Consider the following 16954-nt stretch of genomic DNA (forward strand, 5'->3'; position numbering starts at 1 on the left):
GTTGCCAGATAAAACACAGGCTGCCCAGTTGAATTTAAATTTCAGATAAACAGTGACTAATTTCAGTGTAAGTGTGTCCCAAATATTGCATGGGATATACTTAGACTGAAGAATTATTTGTGGCTTCTCTGCAAGTCGAATGTAAATAGGTGCCCTGTATGTAATGATGAACACAAAATAAAGTAAATACTCGTCCTGTGTGATGACGGGAGTGGGGGTGGAGCTGACTGGGCGCTGTCAACCTACTTTTGGTAGACTGGTAAACACGTGGGTCCTCAAAGTAGGGTTTGGAAGGAATAGCATGGACTTCTGGCTCTTCTGTCTACAGATAAGGAGGCAGGAAGTACGTGCTGATCCAAACATGACCTGCCCATGGCCGGTACCCACGGTAGGAGCCCTGATCCAAGGATGCTGATTCCTGTGCAGGTTGGAGGCCCGACTGCTGGCAAGCAGGGCTCCAGGGAGACAGTGTTTGAGGGGGTTCCCCAGAGCCAGCTGCCTGTCTGCCTGGCCGTAGTGTCTCCTGTTGACTGATTGAGCCAGCTGCGGAGAGGGGGTTTGATGCAGTGCGAAGAGCTGAAACTTGACTCTAAGTTTCCCTCTGGTCCCTTCCTGTTTAACAGTCAACTGTCCTTGGATTTATTCATTTTGCTGGCACATGGAATCAGCCTTCCATGCGAGAATTCAACAAAAATGCAGCAGATGCTGGGTGTTTGCCCTGTGTAGGTCAGGCTGGCACTGAATCATTCTTCCTCTGTGTCTTCTGTGTGGCTGTTTTCACTCATTCCCTCAACCCCTTTGGATTTAGGTTCCTGGGGCTGGTTGGCTTCCCAGAGTTGTGGAGGGCAGAAAGGAATAGTGTCAGAATTTGTAAACAGTGGGAGCCCCTCCTGAGCTGCTGGTGGGTAGGTGGAGAGAATCAGTGTTTGCTGCTATTCTCCACGGGCCAGGCCCACCCATAGGTGTGATGGTGGACCCCCAGCAGCCTGTGGGCTGGCCCAGGGGGCTGCCTGCAGAAGAGGCCTCCTAGTTCTCTAAGGGTGTGGGTATACACGAGAGAGCAAAGACATCCATGTACTTTACTTTGGGGGTTTGAAGCCCTAGCAATTTTGTGGGTCATTTTGGCTTTTTCCTTCCCCGAGGGACTGTGCAGCATTTAATGACTCAACTCCGACTGTACTCCGGATGTTCCCTTCCCACTGATGTCAGTTCAGAGGGCGCTCCCCAAGCCAGTGTTTATGCAGCGAGGAGTCGGAAGTGGAAGGAGGGAGGCCTCGGGGACCCCAAGAGTGGGCTTTGACGGCTGCCCCCACACACTGGGGAGGCCAGGCCCTGATGTTTTGACGCACAGGGCTTCCAGCTTCCCGGCTTCCCCGGGGAGTCGGCACCTGGGGGCCTGTCTCCTGAAGGGCTGCTGGTTCTCTGGCCAGGAGCCTCAGTGAGAACTTGGGGACCCCAGGTGGGCACACCTTCATGGGATGTGGGATCATTTTTAGGTTTGGTTTTTAGGGGTGGAGTGTTTGGCAGGACCCTCAGAGCAAATGTTTCAAAAGTGGGTGCTGCATGTGCCCCGCCTCTGTAGGACTTCAGCTTGACCCTGGGAAGGCGGGGCTTGGGCAGGACGGTGTTTAGTTAAGTTTAGCTCTTTCGTTAGGCTTAGACCCTAGAAAGCTGGTTTCCTTTATTCAGCTCTTTGGAGAAAGAACGACCCAGGGTAGCCCAGTAAGGACTGGGCTCTGTGGGATAAACGTCTTGAGGAGATGGCTTCTGGAGCATTCTTCCCAAGGCCCTCCCTGCCTTCCTTTGACCATGTGGGATGCGTGGGGGGGGGGGGGGGCAGGGGAGGGGAGAGAGCCTCTAGCATCTTACCTCCCTCCCCACCCCCCGTCGACCCCCCACTGCAGTCCCTGTACAGAGACTTGCTCCCTGCTTCTGTTTTCCCCAGGGGCTGTCGGAATCACACGTGCTGGGGAAATACTTGACCTAGGAGTGGTGTGTGGGCAGTTATGTCTGTTACTAAGCACAAAGAGTTTGAGGAAAGGAGGGAGGAAAATAACTGTTTTTAAACCAAACAGCCTTATTCACTGCTCTGTTTTGAGGGTCTGTCGTGGGCAAGGGCTTAAGGCACCTGCTGGGAGAAGCGCAGAGGCAGTGAGACCCTGACCCCACTGCAGGAGTTTGTGGTGAGATGGGGGACACAGAGCCACCGCACTTCTTAACCTGCAGGCCGGGAGAGAGGTCCCCAGCAGGGCAGGGGAAGTGATGGGGGCCTGGGAGCGCAGAGGGGTTCGCGCAAGGGCAGCTTCAGCTGAGTCTTGTGAGTTCTGCAGGACATCAGAAAGCAAACGGAGGCCCTCTGGGTGGGAGAGGCGAGGGAACACAGGCGAGAAGGTGGGGAGGCTCAGGGGGAGAAAATCGGGTAGCACAACAGTCGTGAAAAGACTGAGGATGCAAACTGGACAGGGTGTGATTTTTAAATTTAATTTAATTTTATTTTTTGCTACTAGCTTAGTGTCAAGTTAGATGTCAGTTAGCAAACTTTAAAAAAGAGCAGGCTATACCTCCTGCCCTGTACTTCAACTTCCGCCGTTACCACTGCACTGGAAGGCTGTTCTGAAAGGCCTCCAGCAGCCCTTTGGGGGCCAGTTCACACGGCACGTTCCCAGGTGTCCGTATCCAGGCTGTTTATCATCCTCTCCTCCTAACACCCTCTCTCCCTTTTGCCTCTGGGGTATACTACTGCACTGCACTGACCCACTGTCTCCGGCCGCTGCTCCTTTTCTGCCATCCCTCCTGTCTCCTGCATGTATCTTCCTCCTCCCTGGTCCAAGGGTGTTATGGCTGGCACTCTGCTTTTTGGCAACTCCCTGATCCATACCTGTGCAGATAGCCAAGCGCCTGGGGATTAGGATTCTGCTGTTGTGAGCCCCTGAAACCTAGAGAACTGAAGGTCATTCCACAAATATCTGTTACGCACCCCCTGGATGCAAGCTTCTGGGGGAGACAAACACCAGCAGCCTGGGGTCATCCAGTCAACACCCTCTTCCCCCCAGCCTTCTGTTTCCAGGGGCCCCATTCCTTGAAGAAAGCTCTGAATGACACCTAAACATCGAAGAAGGCTAAAATCCTGCTTGTCCTTTTCTATAACTTCAAACTATGTCCCTTGGCCTCCCTCATACTCCCTGGTAACTTGATGGGAGATTCAGAGCATCTCATTGGATTTCTCGAGCTGCAGCAGCTTCAGCCATGCTTGAGGCAGATATGCTCTTGAGTGGATCCTCCCCTTGGGTCAGAAGGCAGGGTTGAGCCCGAGGGATTTGTGTGTTCTCTGGGTCTGTGTCTTGCACAGGCGACTCTGCATTTGACACCCCTGTTACATAGCCAGTGCCTGGAAACCCTGAAACTATTCCTGGTATTCATAATTCACATCGGGTAGGCTTAGGTGGTATTTATAGCACTCCCCAAGACGGGTTATTGCCAAAGGAGGTAGTGACACTTATCAGGTGCAGTGTAGGAGACTCAGGGCTGAGCACACGCTTCTTCTGGCTAATTTTAGATTCCCAGTGTTGGGGATGGGAATGAGGGCTTATCACATAGTCAGTATGCTTTCAGAGGCTCTGATCTCCCTGGGAGACCGAAGGGACAGACATTTATGGCCATTTCTATTGCTAGGGCTTGGCATTGCCCCAGGCTATTGTAGGGGACATTGTCTCACTGCCCAAGTTCTCTCTGGCTATGTCCCCTCCCACTGTCCTCTGTCAGGGAAGAGGGAATACAGGGGCCCTTGACACTAGCATTAGGTCACAAGGCTGTGGGATGGGGGTGCGGGGTGGGAGATGATTCGAAGCTGTGTCTCATGCTTTTCAAACTAGGTGTTATAACCTATGAATGTTTGACACGCTGTTTAGCCTGCCCATGGCGCTGCCTGCCCTTGGTAGAGGGGGATCTCCTTGGGATTTCCTGGAGATTTTTGAGCTGCAAATTCTTCAAGGCAGAGGAGCTGGGCCCCGTCTTCCTCGGGGGTTAGGGCTTGCTGGCAGAAGAGCCTTTCCAAATGACCTGCCTCCCTGGGATGACGGCTCTCTGCCCAGGGAGTTCCTGCCACCATCAAGGTCTGTGGAGCGTGGCATGGCAGGGAGCTGGCTGGTTTGTGTTGGCATTTTCTGTTGTCTTTGAATGATAAAGCCATGACACGCTGAGGGACCTGACAGAGGGAGGCTGTGCGGGCGGGTTCCTGCACCTCTGTGGGGCCAGTTGCCAGGGGAAGGAGCCCTGGGCTGCTTCGGGGGAAGACGGCCAAGTCACTGCTTGGCTTCAGGCAGTTCTGCCTCGTTTGTCACTTGCTGCTTGAAGTACCCAGGACAGATTCCTGTTCTTTTCCTTTATGTGGCTTGTAGTTACTTGTGCTACCTGTCCTGGTATAAATAGCTCTAGTTTGGAAACAGGTCTACCAGAAAGTTGGAAAAAAATGTTTTTCTCAAATGAGGGTGACAGTCATGTCTGACCCACTGTCCCTTACCAGCTGTTGTCGGACCTCGGCTTCTTTCTCTTGGGACTTGGAAACGTTCATATGAGGCAACAATGGTGCCTTTATTGGCGGGCAGCTCCGGAGCAGCTCTGCTGTGGCTGCGCCGGCATCGCCATTAGAGCGGGGGCTTGTGGAGGGATGGGGACAGGGGACAAAGCTTGCTCTTGTGCCTGGGTCTTTATCCAGTTTGTCTCCATTCTGAGGATCAGGCAGGGTCACCCCGCTGCCTCCTCCCCCACCCCCATTCCTTGAGATGGATATTACAAGTGACAAATCTGTAATCTCTTATATGTTGGGATCCTGGGTCCTTCTGTGATTCTAACTCCTTCTGAGTTGAGCCTAATGAGAAACGACACACTTATTAATTGTGTGTAAAGGGACGGGTCTAGTCGGTACTGGGTTTTCTGTACCGTTCCTGGAGCGTCTCCCAATCCTCTACAGATTCATACTATCTGTCCTTTTGTCCATTGGCATTTGGGTAGTTTCCAGATTCTGGCTCTTATAAATAAAACCAACCTGGTTCTTCCTGTACATGCCTTTTGACGTGGGTGGGTTTATAGTAGTATTTCAGATACATTTTGATTTCATTTTCCTCATACATTCATTTCAGTAAACAGTTACTAGGATCCAGTGTGGAACAAGCTTTGCTCCAGCCTTGGAGTGGCGGCAAGGGGCAAGAGGAGCAAGGCTGGGTGGCGGGGGGAGTGCCAGAGAGTCGAGGGAGGGGGGCAGCTGTTTCCAATGGGCCTTTAAAGAGGCAACATTTAAACAGACTTACAGGATGAAAGCCAGCCAGCCAGGTGAGCAGCCTCGGGGAGGACTCCTCTGTGCAGAGGACGGACCACGGGCAGAAGCTCCGATGGTGGTTGTGGCTGGCTTGAGGGTAGCCTGGTCAGCATGGACAAGTCCAAAGGTTGGTTAGATCCTACCCTAGCTAATGAAGGAGTGGCCTGGGACATTTCTCTTTGTACGGCTCACAAGCCAGCAGCGAGGGTAGTGTTTTGTTTCCTAAATGGCGCTAATGATGGAAGAAGGAGTGCTGCAGTGGACTGTTTCGCAGGAGTCCCCGGGAGAGGACCAGGTGGCGTGCTCTGCGTTTCAGCTCTGTGCTGCCCACAGCTGGCCCTTGGCCTCTGGAAAGGCCCATGAGGTCTAGTTCAGAGAAGTCATGGAGTCGTGTGTGGTCAGCTCATGTCGTTAAGGCCTTTTGTTTGGGAAACCAGCACTGCCCATTGGGTTCCTGGTGTTTAGCCAGTGACTCATCTTCCCAGACTTCAGGGTCCAGCTTTCCAGCCTGGGAAATCACCAGGCATGGATGACAGAGAGGTGTCATGCCTCAGGGGTACCGGGAGGTCTGCTTAGGCAGAGGAACCCTCTGTCTTTTAGGAGACGGGTAGGCTGGTTCTGTAGGCTGAATAATGAGAAAGCTTGCAGGAAGAAAGGGCCATGAGCCATGGGTGTGGCTCTTGCCAGCTGCTCCAGGCCTCCCTTCCTGGGGTGACAGTTACAAAGCCAGCTTGGTGCAAGGCTCTGGTGGGAATGGGGACCGCGTGGAGGCTGCAGGCTGGACAGCATCCTCTGTTGACTTCTCTTTCTTGCATTGCCTGTGTCTCCTCTTTAATTAAAATGCCCTTGTTAGGAAATCTAGCTCCGGTGAAAAGCTATCCCGACCACAGAGCAGCCGCCCCCGTGAGGAGGGAGGATGTGGAAGGAGATACTAAAACAACTTCAGACTCCCAAGAGTTCCCTTTGTGTCCTACAGTTTGGCTGATGGCTGTGGCCACAAAGTCCTGTGGCGGGTTGGAGTACTGATTCCCCTTCAGAACAGGGGCGCCTCTTGCCTTTCTCCCAGCCCCGTGACCCTGGGTAACCCTTTTCTGAACTTCTGAGGATGTTTTTGTAGCATTTCTTTCCACTCCTGTTATTAGTGCGTAAGGAAGATAAAAGGCTCTTCTGTATTTAATAAACTACTGAAAACTGCCGTCCTTTTGGAGCAGGGCTGCAGCTACCCACTGACGTCCCTCTCGCTGACCCCGCCTCTGGTGGCGCAAACCGTGTGTGACGCTTTCTGGTATTCCCCCCAGGATCCCTTCCTTTGGTTTTTTTTTTCTCCCTTCCTTCAAAAATCAAATTACAGATCTGTTTTTTTCGATGTGGGTGCTAAGAATCAGGGTTATTAATTTACAGGTCCTGTGAGTATCAGCAGTCACCCCCTGGCCCGCTGGCCTCTCTCGGCTTTTCCTGCCACTGGGCTCGCTGCCTCGGTCATGCTCCCTGCCAGTGCTGCTCACGGTTGGCTGGCACGCAGCACTAAGCTGCTGAATAAAAAAAGCCTCCAACTGTCCTAAGAGTGCTCTCTTTCCTTCTCATGCAAATCTGTATTTCCTGATGCTGCTTTCCTTGCAAATATGAAATTAAATAGAGAGCGAAGTTTGCTTCATGGGGAGCGTGGTCACCTCCAGGGAGGTACCTTTTTATCCTTGTTACTTTTTGTTAATGTGATTTAACCAAATTTTAAGACTTGTCTGTATTTGACTATATATTAAGCTACATCTGACTTGGAAGATGTGATTAGCTAGAAGTGTTCTTTGAGCCATTAGGGAGCCCAGATACTTCTATTTGCTATTTAAGTAATTAGAGATTTGGTGTTATGGAGGACCACTTTTATTCTTAGCAGCCAAATATCAAGCATTCTTGGAAGGTCTGATGAAATGCTCATTTTAAATGCAAATTCTTCACACAGTGAGAAGGAAAATGGAATTGTTCTGGCTCCCAGCACTGGAGCTCACTCTGCATTTTTGCCATTCCTCTGACGGCCAAGGGGAGGGCTCCTGACTAAATCCTTCAGCATCTTTATTAGGATTTCAGATTTGTACTTGCTGAGAGGAAGCCTTGCCCCAGGACATTAACCCTCTGCTGCCCTCTGTGGAGTTTTCACTAATGACCTTTGGATTTCCTTTCTCGTTTGCTTGACAGATGCACTGGGAAACTCGCGCGTGGGTGGTGGTGTATTTTTTTTGGTTTTGTTTTTTTGAGGCAAATGAAATGTGTTCTTCGTGGGAGTATGTGTTGTTGCCTTTAGTCTTCCCTCTCATTTCTGTTTTAGGTGTCTTCTCCCACTTTGCCCATTAACCAGCTGCTCTGTCCTAACTGCTTAGGATGCGGAGAAGCCATGGCCCTGTGTATAGTGCAGACAATGCGATTCCTATGCAGTGTGGCTGGGCAAGTGGTTCCTGTTCTCGGAAAAAGAGACAGACAGAGACAGAGTCAGAGAGACTGAAAGCCCGCAAAGCAATGATGAACTGATGGAGGACTTTGAGTTGTCAGTCTTCTCCCCCAGGCAGACAAGTTACTTTTCCTTAAAGTGAGGATTTTACTTGTAAAGTAACTCCTGTGTTCTGTGGCTCTAGAGACCGTTGGGTTGTATATGGAGGGGCTCAGCCTCTGAGCTAAGCTGGTCGTTTTCATGGCAGCTGTGGACACAGCTGGAGCCGCGAGAGCAGGCTTCGGGACGGCACGGTGGTAGCATGTGTTCTCTACCCGTGGAATTACAGTTTCAACACTGAGTCCCCTCCGAAGCTGGGGTGGTGAGCTGCTTTATGGTTGCCACATATTACAAAAATGCAAAAACCTTATACAGTAGGCATGGGGGATGTGTTCCAAGACCCCTATTGGATGCCTGCAACAAGGAATGGTACTGAACCCCTGTATATAGTATGGTTTTTGCTATGCGTGCATGCCTGCAATAAAGCTTAACTTACAAATTAGGCACAGTAAGAGACCTGACAACATTAAATATTAATAAAAATAGAACAGTTAAAACAATACACTGTAATACGAGTTATGTGAAATGTGGACTCTCTCCCAAAATATCTGGAATTTCCCACTTACTGTTATTTATTGGGCTGCGGTTGGCTGCGGACGAAGGAGAGGGAAACCGCGGGGGTGGGGGCGGGAGTACCGTCCAGCACTGAGTGCGGTTGTCAGTCACGCTGCTTTTCTACAGTGTTATTGTGACGATGCCCTTTCTTCTTTTTGCTTGTGTATTTTTGCATAGCAGAATATAGAATTCAAAGTGAAGTTTCCATTTCTGTCCTGAGTTTGTTGATTGCACAGAATCAGTTTAGGGTTGGGAGAAGATCCTAAATCCAGGAACGCTCTGCTTTTCATTTTTGCGAACCGGGTGGTCGCCGGGGGTATTTTTGGTGGTGATGATGTGCAGGGACAAGTTGCGTTCAGCATCGCTCCTCCTGCCAGTGGAAATGTGACAGGGCTGAGAAGACTGGTGGGAGGTGCCCCGGTCTCGGGTGTCGGGGTCAGAGACAGTAGCCCCACCACGCTGGTCAGCTGAGTCATGGTGGAATCCAGTTTAGAGGTTGCCAACTCTCTGGAGCAGGCCTTCCGCTCTGTTTGGTCACAGGGAACCAGAGACCCAGGAATTTGGGTGCTGTCTAGACAAAGAATTAGGGCTCATGACTTTGCCCCAACTTCCTTCCTGAATTTCGGGTCAGGGTTCTTGGTCTTGGTACCATTGACACTTTGGGCTGGGTGATTCTCTGTGGTAGGGACTGTCCTGTGCATCAGATGTTGAGCACCATCCCTGGCCTCTCCATCCTCTTGATGCCAGGAGCATCAACCCTTCCTTCGGCTGTGACAGCCAAAAATGTCCCCAGATTGTGCCACATGTCCTCTGAGGAGGGAAAAATTGCTTCCTGTAGAGAACCACGGCTTTAGAGGAATATGATGTCCCTTGGGATTTAAAAACACAACTTTATATTAGCATGGCCCCTTGCCCCTTTTGCTTTGAAATGGGAGCTATACAGCTAAACACTGTTTACTACATTCTTATAATAGATAACGCTGACCAAAGGCCATTTATAGGAAAGTGGTCAACATAGTACTGAGTTGAATTGTGTTTGGGATAACAGCTTTCCCTCGAGTAGATTTGAGTTTGGTTTTCCTTTTAGATTTTGGATGCTGATGACTTGCCTCCACTAAGCAGCTTATACTTTCAATTTTAGCCAGTGGGTGAGAAGTCGAAATACTCCAAAGGCCAAGGAGATTCTGGCAATCTGAAACCAGGTAAGAATCAGGTTCCCATTTTGTGAACCTTGTGTTAAGCTCGGAAGAGAACACTCATCAGCTTAAACCTAGAGCAGATGTGTGGGCAGATTTTAAAGTGGACTATGGCCTTCTGAGATAGGAGTGGCAATGAACTGATGCAGGCAAAGGGGTAAAAAGTCCCAGACTTTTTGAGAAGCTGGAGCCTGGGCCTGCCTCCAGCTCCTTGGGTAAAGTCACCAACCAGTGGGAGGGTGGATTTCTCCTCTGTAGGAGGACGGGCAGAGCCAAGACCCCTGGTTCCTGAACAGGGGTGAAGTGCTGGGTGGTGAACCTGGACCAACCCAAGACTCCCTTTGGAGCCTTAATTTCACTCAGGCAATTTGGAAGACAAAACTTATTTTAGTATGAAAGGATGCACATATTGAGTAAGTGTAAAATTTGCATATGTTAATTTAATATAAGGTAGAACTTCATAAATAAAAGAGGGAAACCTCATGCTTGCTGTGAATGGCTCCCCAATGCCAGGTGGCCCTTACCCTCTTCTGTCTGGTGGGATTCTGGCAGGAGTGTTTGATAATTGAGGAGCCCAGGGAGTTCCAAAGTTCCTTTTACTTCTAAAATTTCTTCTTGGAGCAAAAAACATCCATCTTTGGCATAGAATTTTGGATAACTTAACACACCCATCATCACCAGAGAGGACCTTAGGAAGAATGGACAATAACTATAAAGTTTGTCTAGGCTTTAAGAATTCGGGTACTTTAAGTTTTTCTCCCTTCTTTTGGTTTATGTGGGAAAGCTTTTGGCTTCCATCCTGGAGTGAGTCTACAACCAAAACGAAAGAAGGCGAGTCTCCTGCTGTTGTGGGACCCTCAGCTTATGCATGTTATCTAAGAATTTACCTGATCTAAGGCATGTGCCGAAGGAGATGGCATGCTGACTTAAATGTCTCTGAGATGCCCCACCACAGAATGGTGACAAGGGGCCTGGTCCATGGGGTCCGTATTACCCCATGGGGTTGAAACTACTGACATCCCTGTAACAGCTGGGATTTACTTAGCTGGGGATATTAAGACACTTCATCCAGTCAATTTTTGTTTCTGAAATTATTTGATGTTGCAGAGGAGTTTCTTTTTTATGTTAATGTTCGTGACAGCTCTTTAGAAACTGATGTCATAGGCTTCAGATGGGCTGCGTCCTCGTGCTGTCTGGTTTCTGGGGAAAAATAAGGCCAAGCCAAAAAACCAATAAAGTCATTGTTGAGGGAATGGGCCCTATTGCCATTTGTCAGCATCAACTTTGGTGAGGCAACTTTACTATATGATGTTATGAAGATAATTTATAATGTTTCATGAAAGCAGGAATGGGTAATAGTGGGGTTTTTCTTTGTCTTTTCTTGGCATGCCATTGAAACAGAGCTTGGACCAAATGAGAAACATTTGTGTTTGGGGAAAAAGAAAAAGATTCCAGAGGCTTCTTGACTGGGGTCAAATACCGCTTCCTTGTTTTATTTGGAGCATGTAAGCAGACTTATCTGGGACGAGCATTAACCACACTGCCATGTCTATCTGCTCATAAGCAAATGCATTTTCCGACCTTAGAGAATTGTCTTAATTCTAGACCCACGTAACATAAGCAATGAATCAGAAGAAAAAGCGTATGGGCTGATCTGCCTCAAAAGAAATGTATGGCTTTAGAGTAAATTTAGAAATTCGGTTCCTTTGACAATGGTGCTTCTCCAGAAGCTGCTTCCTTCATAAAGAAAAGTGAGCCTGTGTGTTCTGAGGTCGCGCGCTTTTTCCGCTGGTCCCAGAGGAGTGCACGGTTTGCTGAGGAAGTCTAGTTGTTCGGCTCCTGGGAAATGGAGTCCGACGGATGGGCTGATGTGATGGAATACTTCTGTTGGTGGAGCGTGCCAAAAAAAACAACCCAAACAAACAAAACAACCCACAAACAAAAACACAACAAAAATGTGTCCTTTTGTTCAGGCTGCTTGTGTGCTTGGTTTGATTCTAGAACTGGCACCCAGAGAGCCACCCCCCAAGAACTTCGAAACACTAAGGCATAGCATTTCATAGGTGTTTGCGACCTCACTGTTGCCAAGGCTTATTTGGGTGCCGTGCATAGGGTACAAAGATAAAGGTGGTGGCACCCTTGCCTGAGGGAAGCTCAGCCTAGGGGTAGTGAGAGGCACACAGAAGCTTAACTCGCAGTGGGACAAAGGCTCTGGGCATGTATGGGAAGGAAAGACTAATTTTGGTTGGGAGGATCAGAGGAGTCATCTTGGGGGCTGGACCGTGTGATCTGGTTCCGGAAAGCGGAGATTTATATTAGATGAGGGGGTTGGGCTTTCCCGGGAGGAGTGACTTGGGCACAGACTCCACAGTGGGTGAGTGGAAGACAGGATGTGGTGGGGTGGGGAGAATCCCAGACACACTCTTGGGACCAGGCTGTGGTTCGTGGCTGTGTGTGTCTCTGGGAAGAGGCTGAGTCAGGGAAATCAGTGGGGGCCTCAGTGTGCAGGGCCTCATCTCCCGAGGGAAGAAATTAGAACCATGTCCTGAATGCAGTGGAGGAGAAAGGAGGTAGAAAAGGCAGAACTGTAAGTAGCACAGAAAAGCACAAGAAGAAAGCAAACTCCTTTGAGTCTAACTCCCTGTCTTTCTGCTGCTGTCAGGCTGATGGATGGGGGAAGCTGGGCTGCTTATGTGGGCTGGACCTTAGGGAAGACTGATATATCTATATATATCTATATATCTATATATATCTATATATCTATCTATATATAGATATATATATCTTTACTACAGAATGTGAAATATCTTTATTCCTGAATGTGCAATCATAGAGTTATGCTGGTCTCGGGAAAAGGTCCAATCATACCCTTCCTTTTCCCCAATCTCTATTACTTGTTTTCATTACTTGCAAAGTCCTCTGTAAAGAACCATCTTTCACCAATCTTCTCACGTGTTGCCTACTGTGGATTGACTGGATGTCCTCTGTAAGGTGCAGGGGTGCAGAAAGGGAAGACCTTGCTCTCCAGGAGCTCCAGGCCGAGACAGATGAGAGAAGAGAGGATTCCAGGACAGGATGGAAAGGGAGGTGGTGGGGGTTTCCCAGCAGAGGGAAGGACGGCAGGAGAGCTGTGTTGGGGACGCTGGCCAGGGTAGCGGCTATATCACCCAGCTGTGGGAGGTCAGGCAGGTTAGCACTTACTTAAATATTTCCTACCTTCACATGTGACTTAAAGTTTCTTTGAAACAGCATAGTCTCTAAGTATGGCGAGTATTTTTTTAAAATTGCACTTCACCCCCAACCGCCACTCCAGAAGCAGTTTAGAACAGAACACAGACCACCTTACTGTTTTGAAGTGATTCAAGGGAGGCTTAATCTGTGTATATCAAGTATTTGCCTATAGAATAAATTAATAATGCCCTGGAAATACTTTTTTTTACTATTTTAAAAATGTATGTAGTTGCTGTTGGGGTTAATTAAAAATTAATTCTTGTAAGAGCTTTTTAAAGACAGGTTTTATTTATTTATTTTTAAATGGGAATGGAGAAGGAGAAAGAGAAACATCAGTGTGTGGTTGCTTCTCACATGCCCTGCTGTGGGGGGTACCTGGCCTGCAACCCAGGCATGTGCCCTGATTGGGAATCAAACCAGCGACCCTTTGGTTCGCAGGCCGGCACTCAATCTACTGTGTCACACCAGCCAGGACATCATTTAAGAGCTTTTTTGTCTTGATACCTTCTCTCAGGATACCAGAAGTACCACTATTGTGTGTATGTGTTGGGGCTGGTGGCGGTGGGGAGTGGATGTCTGCAAAATTTTCCGACCTTAAAAGCTACCACCATTTTCCTCTCCCAGCACTTAGCTCAGAGCCTTATCTTCGTGAATAACGAATAAATGAAGTGGGGCGAATGATCAGGAGAGCAGGAGCAGAGCTACCTACGGAGCTCAGTGATGGATCCCATCCGCCCCTTCAGGACTGCATTGCACGCCTGCTCCCATTGCATTGGTGTGGGTAATGGTGGGGGAGGCGCCATGTGGCCTGGGGCTTGTGGGCTTTTCCTGCTTGTGTTCTCCCAGGCGTGTGAGAATCGCTAGGGATTAAAATGTAACACAGTCCAGTGCCCCTGAGATCCAGGCCTGTTATTGGAGGGCCCACTTTTAGTCTCAACCCAGGCCCTTGATTTAAAGAAACTAGCTTTAGGACACAGTGACCAGTGTGCCCTGAGGATAAGCCAGGACTGCACTTCTCACAGGGAGTTTCAGCCTCCTCCTTGGCTGAGGAGCTCTGTCTGTAGATTGTCTGGGTTAAACATCAAAACCTACCTCTTGAATCTATTTCCTGGCTTGGCCATCTTCCCAAATGGGTCCCATAGGGTGGAAACAGTGACTGTGCCTGTAAGCGAGCACTTTGAATTTGAGAAGGATCCCACTTGGGCCAGTCTCAGTGGGAAAGGGACATGAGATCATTTTGTTCCCATGTTAGTTTTTGAAACCCTTTGTCCTTCTGGAGTTGGCAGGCCTTTACTTTTTTCCTGAGCTCTTACTGTTGGTTTCCCTGTAAGCTATTGTTTTGAGTCGATCAAAAAGAATGTTGGGCTTGCATGTGCATGCATACACTCCTGCGAAAGCTCACACACACACACACACACACACACACACACACACACAGCCATGCCCATCTTGAACGTAGTAGAGGTGGCAGTATCCAGTGGGATGTTTTACTTTTGATGGTAACTCATTAGAGAGCGAATCTGTATTCTTAATTTGGCTTTTGCTTGTTTTTTTTTTTAACCTGAGAGTCACATTAGAGTTGAAGAGACTATTAACACAAGATAAGGGACTGCAGCATTTCCTTTAGGTACCCCACAGTGCTGCGTGTCAGCCCTGCACAGGGCATGGGTGCAGGCTATCCGAAACCAGGTTAAAATGTCATTTCATGTCCTGGTGTCAATGTTTGGCTATTGTAACTAAAAACAAAAATGACAGCTTTGTCTGCTAGTGAGATTACAAAAAAGGGTTCTTTTCCCTAATAACTTGGCATGTTCTTGCAAAAAATTATTAGGAAAGAAAACTTTCTTATTTGGTCAAGATAATACTGGTAAGTATGTGTCAAGGGCTAGGAATTGAGACATACACTGGTCACGTCTCCATACACTTCAGCTGTTTTTCTGTCCAGTGGATGACTTGACCAGTTACCGAAGAGCAGAATTCCCCCAGAGAAGGCTGTGACCAGGCACCTGAAAGAGAAGATGTAAGGAGCCCCAGCCTGTATCCACCTGAGGAAGGGGATGCCCAGACATTCTTCTGAACCCTGCAGAAGTGTCTGGGCCTTTGCTCCTTTCTTAGCTCTTTAGGAATACATACTGACTATTGTTCATGGTAACAGAATGTGCCAGAGGAAATAGGCCTGCAGGGCGTGTAAGAGGAAAGACCAATGGGTTTGCGAAACCTAACACCAGCTTTTCCCAGAGGGACAGGCAGTGTCAGAGGTCACTGTGGCCTCAGCCCAGAGTACAGGACTGTCTCAGGGTGTGGACTTTTAAGTGAAATGTATTTATAGACGGAGCCTCTGGGGCCAGAACTTGGTTCAGTGTCAGGCCACACCCCTTGACCAGCACGGGACTCACTCCACAGGGTTATTGATGTTCTTAAACCGGAGCCGAGAACTCTGGGAGGTCACTGACATGAATCTGTCATTTGTCATAATTGCTGTACTCCGACATACATATAGAAGAGTCTATAAAATGTACAGGTATAATTCAAAGAGCTTAAAAAGAGCATTTTTGAAGCCAACAACCAGATTAAGAAATCAACACGATGAATACCTTGAATACCTTAGAGCAATGGCTCCCAACCTTTTTTGGCACCAGGGACTGGTTTCATGGAAGACCATTTTTCCATGGACAGTGGGGAGACAGGAGGCAGAGCTCAGGCAGTAAAGGGAGCAAGCTTCACTGGCTTGCCTGCCGCTCACCTCCTACTGTGCGGCCTGATTCCTAATAAGCCTGGGACCAGTACCAGTCTGTGGCCTGGGGGTCAGGGACCCCTGCCTTAGAAGCTCCCTCTTCCTCTCAGAGGTGACAAGTGTCTCAACTTTTTGTTTTAGCCAGTTCTTGCTTTTCTCATTCTTATTCTTATTACCTATGTATGCAGTCCTAAAGGATGTGTATTTTTTAAGTTTTGGAAATTGAGTATCAAGCACAGTCATAGCTTTGGGAAGGTCCATGTTGAAACTGTTCCACAAAAGATCCCAGGAGAAGCAGAGGGCTCCCAAACAGTTGTTAGAATTGCTGGAGCAGAGTCATACTCTTCCACACAGTGCTGCAGAAAGACCATTTTCTTACTGGTCCCCGCCCTTGGGTATCACTTTGTAAATGGGGTTGCCATGCACAACACCATTTGCAAAGGGGTTGTAGAAAGTTCAGAGAGAGAGAGAGAGAGAGAGAGAGAGAGAGTTTCAAAAGGGGATTCCTTGTAACATTTTAATTAAGCAGGGGTCCTTAACCAGAGGCACAGAGAGAAATTTCAGGGGGCTCACAAGCCCTTTGAAACTGAAGGCATTTCATTCTTTGAGGGGGAAAAACAGTCCATCCTATTTCCAGAGGAGTTTGTGGACCCTCCTTCCCCATTAGGATAAGGAGTAACGTGGCCATTGTGGTGGGTTGTGTTTGTTTTTAAATGAATCCTGGGGTTGTTGGAGATTTCTTGATGTGTGTTGAGTCTGCTTGAGTGTGAATCTGCATTGGCTTTGTACATTTGAGCGTGCTGAACTGTTGCAAGGGCGTATGAACAGTGAGTCGTACACACATGGATTGTCCAGGGTGGAATCCTTGGTTATGCTGTGGGTGGCCTGACAGGCTTTGCGTTTTCTCGGAAACCTCCATCTCTTTCTCCTAACCCAGAGTAACTAGCATGCTAAACTGAAAGAAAAAATTGGAATGGTTGTATTTTCAAAACAAATGACCTCATTGCCTAAATTCCACTTTATGAAATTCCACTTGATGCAAAAGAAACCCTTTTGCTTTATAAATAATAATGGATCTTTGGGGAAACAGATCCAAATGCCCATTTAGTGAGGGTGGAGACAGATTTGTCATTGCTGAAGCTAATTCCTTAGAAACAAAATACAACTATTGTTACACTAACCTCATAGTTATTTCCTAAGAGATATGGCAATTTAAATTTATAATGACTGACATTCACTTCTGCAAAGTAGGCGGGTAATTATGCTTTGCATAAGCTGACTTAACGTGAGGTACTTGCAGCTTTGTAAGGGCAGTTTGGAATTCTGTAGCTGAGAGACACCTGAGTTTTATCCTGCCCACACTCTTTGCAGGTGAGTGGACCGAG

General features: G+C 48.3%; 1 protein-coding gene across 3 annotated transcripts in view; it reads left to right on the forward strand.

Moving 5' to 3' along the window:
- TLN2 (talin 2) overlaps window positions 1-16954 on the forward strand; it is a 414657-nt gene that overhangs the window by 53563 nt on the left and 344140 nt on the right. The window contains exon 1 of one of the 3 annotated variants that reach the window (XM_036034319.1): window positions 12071-12191. The exons of the other annotated variants lie outside the window; for them this stretch is intronic. The gene's annotated coding sequence lies outside the window, so the exon portion shown is untranslated. Of the gene's footprint in view, window positions 1-12070; window positions 12192-16954 lie in introns of those variants that run through there. 3 annotated transcript variants of the gene reach the window in all.

This window comes from Phyllostomus discolor, chromosome 1 (genome assembly GCF_004126475.2).
Source record: "Phyllostomus discolor isolate MPI-MPIP mPhyDis1 chromosome 1, mPhyDis1.pri.v3, whole genome shotgun sequence".
In the NCBI taxonomy this organism is placed as follows: Eukaryota; Metazoa; Chordata; class Mammalia; order Chiroptera; family Phyllostomidae; genus Phyllostomus; species Phyllostomus discolor.